The 9,903-nt window shown below is 43.2% G+C and overlaps 1 protein-coding gene across 2 annotated transcripts in view; it reads left to right on the forward strand.

Moving 5' to 3' along the window:
- Positions 1–5,025: 5,025 nt before the first annotated feature.
- The window catches only part of PITX2 (paired like homeodomain 2), a 24,678-nt gene continuing 19,800 nt past the window's right edge, over positions 5,026–9,903 (forward strand). For both annotated transcript variants that reach the window (XM_008061223.1, XM_008061226.1), the window contains exon 1: positions 5,026–5,227. The gene's annotated coding sequence lies outside the window, so the exon portion shown is untranslated. The remainder of the gene's footprint in view (positions 5,228–9,903) is intronic.

Below are 9,903 nucleotides of genomic sequence, written 5' to 3' on the forward strand. Positions count from 1 at the left end.
GCTCAGGCAATCCACTCACCTCAGCCTCCCAAAGGCGTGGATTACAGGCTGAGCCACCGAGCCCGGCTTCTATTGTTTTTTAATTGCCAAAAGCTATATATATTTATGGTGAGTAATACAATGTTTTGAAGATTTGTATTGCTTTTGATTCATAAATTGCATTCAGAAAAAAGAACTTCTCAAAAATTTTTGGAATATATGAATTTAAAAGAAGAAAGAATATGTATACTCGGATAAAAACAGCACAGGGAAAAAATCATACTTGTTCCAAGATTACTTCACCATTTTTTCCTCAAGACATTTAAACATTTTTCAGTGAATTACCAGTTTCTTAAGTTAAACGTGGGAAACAATCTGAATACACCTGTGAAAAAAAGACACATCTAAACAAAAGACCATTGTTATCACCTCAAGAGTGATGTGAACAAAATGATTAACATCCTCCCAAGAGACAGCACAAACATCAAAAGTCTTAATAAGTGGAGGTGGTCCCCTCATGACGGAAGGTGTGGTGTGTGTGCAATTTCCAGATAAGAGCAAAATCATGACACTAAAACAGTAGCAGCACTATTAGTTACATGTGATATTTGAAAAATATGACAACCATCTCAATCTGCTCAAGTAGCACTCATGGTAAGGGTGAAATTTTATCAACATTAGTTAACTTATGGTGTATTAGAAAACTAGCAGGAGATAAATTGATGGATTAAAAGATAAACTTCTCACAGGCAGACAAACAGAAGGACAGATAGAGTTACAATCAAACATGTACTTTACTCAGACAGAGAAATAATAACCTGCCCCCATGAAGTGATATGTTTGCTAGGAAAGCCCTGAACATGGAATTTTCTGACTTTGTTTTTAATTTAGTTCTTCTAACATCACACTGAATAAGCGGGTGTAGTTCTCTAAAAATCTCTATGACACAGTTTCCATCTCTTAAATAAGGCTAATATCTTCATTTTTTTTAGGGTAAAAGACATGAAATATTTGGAGGACTCTGGAAAACACATCCTTTATTAATTAAGAATTATTTGATATAGCATCATTTTCTTCAATAATTGGAGTTCAGTCAATAGATGTACAGAGTAGATGTGAAAATTATGAAGCATGAGAATGTATTACCAAGGACCTCAGGAGGCTCTATGATGAAAAAGGTAGCTGACTATCTGGAAGTAATTCAAATGTAAGCTAAGAGAGAGAAGCACCCTCCAGATCCTTTCTAGACCTTAATCTCTATGGATTCTAATATCTTTTTCCATTTAAAAGAATACTAACTGTGAGATCTACAAAACCAAGATAGAAAATAAGACTGTATGCTCTCAAACCTTACTTTCAAAAATTCCATGGCATTCTGGAGAAGATAGTCTTACATTCTGTGACAGCACAGGTTGAGATCATCCTTGAGATGAATTTATATACATATATATATACATATATATGTGTGTGTGTATATATATATCACTTGTTCATGTGACCTTATTCTATATACAGCACAAAGCAATAAAAGAATTTTCGCCAGAAAACAGGATACCGGATTGAGTATTCCATTCTCCTTTCCCTATACTTCCTAAAACTGAAAAACCATGCGTACACTTATATTTATCTGTCCCTTCTGGAAAGGGCCAAAATTAAGCCAATTTGGAACTTTTTTTTTTTGTGAGTTAGACTTTCACTCTGTCACCCAGGCTGGAGTACAGTGGCATGATCATGACTCACTGCAGTCTCCAACTCCTAGGCTTGAAGCTGTGCTGTTTTTATCTGAGTATAAATGTTCTTTCTTCTTTTAAATTCATATATTTCAAAAATTTTTGAGAAGTTGAAGTCCAGCTAATTTTTTTATTTTTGTAGAGACAAGGTCTCATTATATTGCCTAGGCTGGTCTCAAACTTCTGGGCTCAAGCAAGCCTCTTACCTTGGCCTCCCAAAGTGCTGGAATTACAGGTGTGAGCCATCACACCCAGCCTTGGATCATTTTCAATAGTGGAACAAACCTTAACTGGGAATAATCTTTGGGATCAGGACCACTCCATATCCTGTTGTGATAAAATGGACCTTGTAGAAGACTGCTTGGTGTTATCCCCTTACATTCTCCCACCAACGACCAGTATATATGGCCCAGTATCGCTCCTCCACATACTGTATCCTTGGAATCACTATCTTTTTTCTGCACTTGACTCCCCTCCACCCAAGATTTCTTTTTTGGTTCAGGAAGTCATTTCACACTTAAAATTTCAAATGAGTTTATTACAGCAATAGAGTTACAAACTAGACAGAGGTCGATGATGATAGTAAAAATCTCATCTCTCCCTTGAGTTGGCATGGTTTAACACAATTACCAGATGCCCAACAGGTTTTTCTAGATTTCACTCCCCACTCAACTTGCATGTTCTTGCAATGTAGATGTTCCTATTACTCAGTCCTTACTTTCGTCTCTCTTTGGTGGTTCTAGGGTAAAACTACTCAAACCCAGTTCAGAGATATTTTATTCTCCCTTGGAATTTTTGGGAAAGAGTTCTGATAAGTTGTATTCCTGAGATCTTTCATTAGGTAAGGCCAACCTAACAATCTGAGCATTAATTTGTCTATGGGTCAGGAATAGCCCTGGACTCATCTTTCTCTTTCTAGAATTGACCAGGACAAATACTGGAGATTGGCTTTTCTTCTCTCTCAGTCAATCATTTCTCCCTTTCTTCTCTTTAGCACTTAAAACACTCTGACTTCCTCCATCTCCTTGGTAATTTTCCTATCTCTGCACTTTTCTTTTCTTTTGTTTTTTTTAATATTCCATATAAAAGTTCTACATTTCTTCCCCCAGAGTTCCAGTTCTGGTTACCACCAGTTCAGTGTACTAGTTAACATTAGGACCTTAGGAGTTAAACAAACCTAGACTTAAATTCCCACTGTGGCACTGACCAACTATGTGAACTAAAGTAATTTTCTACCCACTTTAGCCTCCAGTTGTTATTATGCTCTTACCAGCTGGGTTACCTTGGGCCAGTGACCTAATCACTACAAACCTCACTGTCCTCATTTATAAAATGACAGCACCTACTTTGTAGTGTTGGAATAAAGATTAAACGTGATGATCAATGCAAAAGTGTTTAGCACAATGGATAAATAAACTAAGTACTCCATAAATGTTCATTATAACCATTATTACTAATTCAGACTATCAGCTGCATCTTGTAGCTACCAGGTTTCCTGACTTCACTTTGTTCTCAACAAATACTATTATTTCTAGCAGTGCCCAGACTCTATCACACCTCACTAGTCAGTGGTGTGCTCTCATGGCACACATGAAGTTGAGAGTCAAAAGCTGGGGGAGCGGGAAGCACTGCCACACTTTACAAAGTCAAAGCCATTTAAACATGTCCAAATTTGAGTTTTGCTGCGTCCTTACTTGTCCTCATCTATCCTGTATGCTCTAGCTTACTAATCGAGTGGATTTCACCTACATACATCAAAGCCTGAATGCTGAGATCATGATACTGAGTTTGAGAGTTATGACTACAAAACATCACTGAACCAGAGACCTATGAAACTGCATAATAAAGACCAGAAGGTGGAAATCAGCATACACACCAAGTGCTTTGGGATACCATCATGGGAAAGTCAGGGCCCTAATTAAAGAGAAACTCTGGGTGAGGAATCTAATCACCGCATCAGCCACCTCACTGAACCCAGCCTTGTTTCAGCTAAAGTAGCTGCCAACTTCCAGTGTCCTTCTGGAAGGATGAACTCTCAGTCCATCCTTCTAAAAACTGAGAGTCCATCAAAGAGGCTATCTCCCAGAGAGATGTTGCTCCAGTTACCACAAACTCTTGCTAGAAATTCCAAGAAAGTTTACAAGGTACATTTGTAAGGTGGCTTTGAGTAAGTCAGAATCTTTCTAAGTACAACTATCACAAAAGAAAGACCTTAGCTTTTAAATTCTGTTGTTTGTAGCAGTGGTGAGAGTGGTGTCCTCTGGAATCCAATCCACTCTCCAAAAAAGTAAACATTTTTTTTTAATTACGAATAGTAATGCAAATAATTATTACTTGCACCAATTAAAATGGAAGTTGTGAAGGAGATTTTTTTAAAAAGCTGGGGAGTCTGTATATTAAACTAAAGATGTTTGTTATTTGAAAACCAAGATCCTGCTGACAGGACAGGCTATTTTAAAATCAGCATAGTAATCAAATTTGCCTGTTATGAATGTGGACCCAAACAATGATGTCAGGCCTGGTAAATCCTAGAAGATAGTCCAAGAAGACCATAGAAGAACAATATTATATTCCTATGCTGATAGGAATGGTCAACTCAAGGGATTTACCCAGTTCAGGATGTCTCTATGGCTTCATCTTCTGAACTTACTACCAGAAGGTAAAAAGATATCTTTACATAAGTGCTTTTCATGGAAACTCAGATTGGTCAATGCAAATTAAAAAAATAAAGCAGTTTGTGTCTTATTCATTCCCACAATTATAAATGAACTTAAAACATCAGAAGTTATAGACTTTAGGGGTCTTCTTTTCACTCATAAGCCCAAGCAATTTCTCTTCCCTAACCAATATCGGTGCTGACATATTTTTTCCTAATTCTGCACATACTGCAACTAAGTGGTTACAAGCAAAACACAGAAATACAATTTGCATTCTAATGAAATGATCCTAAAATTATTCTGTCTTTTACTGTGGCTTTTGTCCCACCCCACAGGTTCCTGTGTACCTCTTGCTTAGAACAACGCTCTGAATGTAGCCGATAGCCTGAGTTGACTGAGGAATCCAGAAATGGGGGGGGTCTGATTCTTGCTGCAATCTATACAACCACCTTCTGCATTGGTTCCTCTTTATTTTTTATTTACAATTTGGTAAAGAATGCGGGTGGAGATGTCTCTGGCACCCTTGTACACATGTTCAAACTGCTTTGAAAAAAGGAAGAATAAGGAAGAGTGGTGTCTAAGTTGAAATCAGGCAGGCATTTCAGATTTCAAGAGAAGAACTAGAAATGGAACATCTGTTATATCCCTTGAGTTTGAGGGCAGTCGGTGTAAGTCTTCATATCTCTGAGTGTGTGCACACAGTGGAGAAGGTGGAACCTTCTATCCTCAAATCTGAAAAGACTGGAAGGTTTCGGAGGGCCTAGATGTGCCCAAAGTCAAGGGGCTCAATATTCAGCCCCTACCCCTGAAAGGGGGGAAGGTTCGAGAAGAAAACCGCTGCAGAAGGGAAGCTACTGAGAGGTAAGGGAGTTTCTGAATAATTAAAAAGTTAAGAATAAGCCAACTCGGTTGCCATGGGGGAAGGGAGGTAGGATAGGGGATAAAAAAAGCTGTTGATGTGGTAATTAAGAATTTGGTGGGAGCCCAGGCAGGTCACCTCCTTTCTCAGATCAGAGCCCCATCAGAAATTCTTTCAAGTGTCCTTCTGCGTCGCCAAAGATGACAACAGCAAATCAATAAGTGCTTGAAATGAAAGGGGATGTTGACTAGCCCCCAGGCTACAGATTTCCCGCCGCCAGCCTTTTCTGAACTCCTATAGCGTGCCTCTGCACCGCCTCTCTTAAGAAGAGCTACCTTTTATTCCTATTCTCAGGACGAAGGTAAGTGCTCAGTTAGCATATCTATTAAATGTCGGCTCTGGTTCCAGCTCTCTGAGAGTGCGGAAAGCGCGCTGCCACCGCGCGCCTAGTCAGCCGGCGGGGCAGGGGGAGAGAGGAGGCTCGGCCCGGCGGCTTGCGGGGGCCACGCGGTCCCAGGGCTGGCGCGGAGCCTCCCAGAGTTTAGCGCTCCTGGTGTGGAACTGCAAGGTCCTTGTCAGAGCAAAAGGCCTGAGCCATCGCGGCTACCGGAGCGGTCCTTCCCCTTCTGTTTATTCACAGACAGGCACAACATCATTAACGACAGCGGAGGAAGACCCGTGTCCAAAATTAAAGCTCGGAACCACCGGAAACTCGGTTCTGAGTTCCAGGTATTGGCCTGTTACCTTTCCAATACTCATCTCTCCTCTAATATGTCTTGATTTAACAATCTTTCCAGCGCCCAGCATCCCCCGGACGTTTTAATTAGGTAATTCATTAGTGAGTCAATACAGACATTTATATATTCTTTTAGCTCAAGTGGTTAAGCACTAATTTCGAAATGATTATAAAACACCGGAATCGGCAACGCATAGTAATTTTAATTTATATGCAAATCAATTGGTTCATCCTAAATGCCTTTTTTTTTTTTTTTTTAACAATTATTGTATTGTAGCATCGGAAGCATGGATCAAACCTCCAGAATACACAATTCGGAAACAAGACCTGAACTGGGAAGACAATTTAGAACAGCCAACAAATCAATAATGTTTGAGGCAGTTAAACATCTCTAGCCATTGGTATTTACATACTCGCTTGTTGTCAGATAAGGAGCTGGGGAAATTGCTTGCCAGGGTTGAGATCATAATCCAGAGAGAAGAAAGTAAATGGTAGCACGCAGCCCGTCACAGCGGGCTCTGCAATAATACTGTACCTTTCCCAAATCCTGACTCTTGGGTGAGAGGGAGTTGGCGGAGGTCACCCTGTATTTGTCCTCAGTTTTGTTCCTCTTTGACCACAAAATTTTTATCCTCCCTGAGTTTCCATGTGATTCTTGTTCTAACAGTTCTGTCACTTGCTTCAAAATATTAGGAGGCGGAATATAATCAAGAATCTCACTAAAAACCCTGACCCCACTTAGCCAGAACCCTGTCTCTTCTAAGCTTAGTCCCCCACATGCTTCATTCCTTGTGCCCACCCTCCCCCAGCCCCCCCACACATTAAAACAGATCATGGAAAAGTCTGTAGGAAAGGTGAAGGAAATGGTACAAGGTTCTCATTTTTGGTTTTGTTTTGTTTTGTTTTATTGGAAGACTAGTATCTTTAAGCATGGTTTAAAATTTTGAGAAAGTCAAAAGGATATAAGCTTCAGGAATTTTTTTTTTTTTAATATTGTAGATTGGTAGGTTTTACCAGGGATCACAGGGCATCCGCACTGGAGTTGTTGATGTAAAAGTGTAACATCCTTGAAATTCACAGATCCATAAGGTCAGTGTCTCCCTACCCACGGCTCCCAGCCCAGGCGATCTGGCCCTTAAGGAGCTTGTACCTTTGATGCCACAATCTTGTTTACATCTGCAGGGCAGGGAATTGCTCGCCTTGCTCGGACGCTCCCTCCACCCCCTTCTAATTGGAAGTAATCGGAATTTAAATACAATCACCACGGCCCACTCTTGCATTACTGCTTTGACGGGGGAAAAACCTGAAATCCGCGTCTTAAATCAGCTCGGTGGTTTGTAGCCCCCCAGCACCCTGCCTCTCCGCTGCATGCCTAATGTATTCCCTGGTGATTCTGGGCATTAATTAGTTGTTTAATAGGAGTATGACTAAAAATGTAAAAGAAGGATTAGGAGCGTGAAACGTATGTCCAGCTCCTTCCACACACTCGAGGAGGGAATGAGAATCATTCTGTATCTTCTATTTCTCCAGGAGCCATTTGCATTTCCCACCAGCTGCTCACTTCAGCTGCACTGGCTCTGGGCGAGGCGAGGACCCAAGAGCTCAGCTCGCTGTCTACGACGGCCGGGACTGGGGTTAACCAGCCCCCGGCGGGCGAGACTCCAGACAGAAGGGAGGGCGAGGGCGACAGGAGCTTTTCGGAACCCCTTCCTCCCAGCCCTGGGTCGCAAGCCTCTGAAACCTAGACCGGGGAGGGAGTGCGCGCGTATCCGCGCGTCCCGCCGGCGCAGCTGCTTCCCTCTCCACTGACTCTGCGCGCGTCTCGGAGTCGTCCTGTCTTTGGGTTTCTCATGCTCTTCCCGCTGTGCCGTGAGATTCCCCATCCTCGCCACCAGCTGAAGGCGAGGCCCTTCTGCTGTAGACGTCTCTTAATCCCTATAAAATAAAAAGAGGAAAAAGAAAAAAAAAAGGAGGGGCAACATTAACCCATTACTCAGAGAGGTAGGGAGGCAGCAAACCTCGTCGACAGGCAGAGAGGAAATGTCTTTTCCGCACGACATTTTCCGGTGTGCTGTAACCGGAGTTCAGTTGTGGGACTTGTTGAAGAAATTTGATTTTCTTGCCTCGGTAAGATTTCAAACACCAGGAATAAAAATTCTCAGAGACAGAGAGGAAATAAAATTTAAAACAGCACGTGGGCATTTTTCCCCTCATTTCTCTCCCCTTAAATAACACTGTTTTGAGCTTCCACTGGGTAAAGAGAGAAAGTTTGAGTTTTCACGGATGTTATGTGAAGGTTAGAAATGGCTTAAAATGTAGATCTCTCATCAGTTTTCGTCGTGGCTGAAGAGGCTAACCCCTTCCATAAAATGAGTCCATCTGTCGACTGTTAGCTATTTCAAAGTGAAGGGATTTAGCACTCAAAACAAATTGAGCAAGTTTGTTTGCCTGTTTTTACTGCTAACTCAAATGAATTCAAAACACGGAGTAATTCAAGAAAACACATAACATGTTCCAGACAGCCCCCAAAAGTAGGGGAAGCCCAGCATCTCTGTGGTGACTCAGGATAGCTTTAAACGCCAGGCTTTTTAAAATGTATATATTTCATGCACCTCTCCCAACTATCGTTATATATTCCTAAAATTACCTGTATTGTTGTATGGATTTAGGAAGAACAACACAACTTCTAGAAGGAACTTTATTCTCTGTTAGGGACCAAAGAGGAAGGCCTGCGTTTTGTCTCCATGCAGGAACTAATATTGGAGGGAAAACCCCAACCAGCCAGTTATGGCTGTGTCCTATACTTTCCAAAAAGCATACATTAACAGAATGCCCTTGAAATTGAAAGAACTTTGTCCCATATGCCTGGCAGAAGCCTTCACACCTGGTACTCCAGGCAAATCATATTTATAGTCCTTCCACCCAAAGGCAGGGCAGAGCCAAACTATCCTGCTCACTACCAAAATACATGTCCTTGCTCGAGTCAAGAAATCGGAAAATCAGGCTTCGGGGAGGTAGGGCACAGTTTTTGGGTGAGAATGGCCCCTCTGATTTCACAGATTCTTTGCTTTTTTAGGAGCAAACGTGGATTTGAGGGAAGCTTTCTCCCCCACCCCCACCTCCATCCCGTGCAATTTAATACCATCCTCGCCAGGAACCTTAACCTCGTCATTTTAAAAAATGAGATATCCGTGACCCGGGGTGAACTTGTTGAGTGTAGGTACAGCAGAGGAAATTCTAGACTCTATGAGCGTCTGAGCCTTGTCCAGAGCCATCCCTTCGTGGACACTGGTCAGTGCGTGGCCATGCCCACCTGCGCGTGGACACCCGCGGCGCGCCTGGTCCACCCGCCTTGACCTTGGACGCGGTGTCCTCTGGGCCGAGCACTCGGCCTTCCCCGGCGGGCTGGTCCAGCTCGCTCACTCCCGGCCACGGCCTTCTCGCCCTCTCCCCCACGCTCACCCCTTTTTCCAGATTTCTCCCCAGCCACGCTCTCCCATCCCCACCCCGCCCACCTCCACCCTCTCCTCCTGTCGGTCCCTCTCCTTCCTCCTCCCACATTCCCTCTTGGCTGTGACCTCTTCCCTCAACCCTGCAGGCCTGGAAGAAGGTCACACACGCACACACACACCCACACGCCTCACGTCTCGCCCCAAACAAACCCATGCACACTGTTCTTTGTTCCATTTCTTGGGCCACTGTCCTTGTCCCTTCCTCCCAACCCGTCCCGATCTGCTCCCCGGGAGTGCGTTTCTGCCTCCCGGAAGCCCCGGCCCTCCCCCTCCGGTTTATCAGGGCTCCCGGGTTGGCACAGACTCCTCTTTCTTCTCCTCCACCCCAGCCTCCCTTCTCGTCCTCCTTTCCACTGTGCGAGGGCGCGCTCCTGCTGCTCCGTCGGCTCCTAAGCGCCCCGCCCGGCTCCCTCTGCGTTCGCCACCCCCC

This window comes from Carlito syrichta, unplaced genomic scaffold, assembly GCF_000164805.1.
Source record: "Carlito syrichta isolate Samal-C Ts95f unplaced genomic scaffold, Tarsius_syrichta-2.0.1 Scaffold305151, whole genome shotgun sequence".
Classification (NCBI taxonomy): Eukaryota; Metazoa; Chordata; class Mammalia; order Primates; family Tarsiidae; genus Carlito; species Carlito syrichta.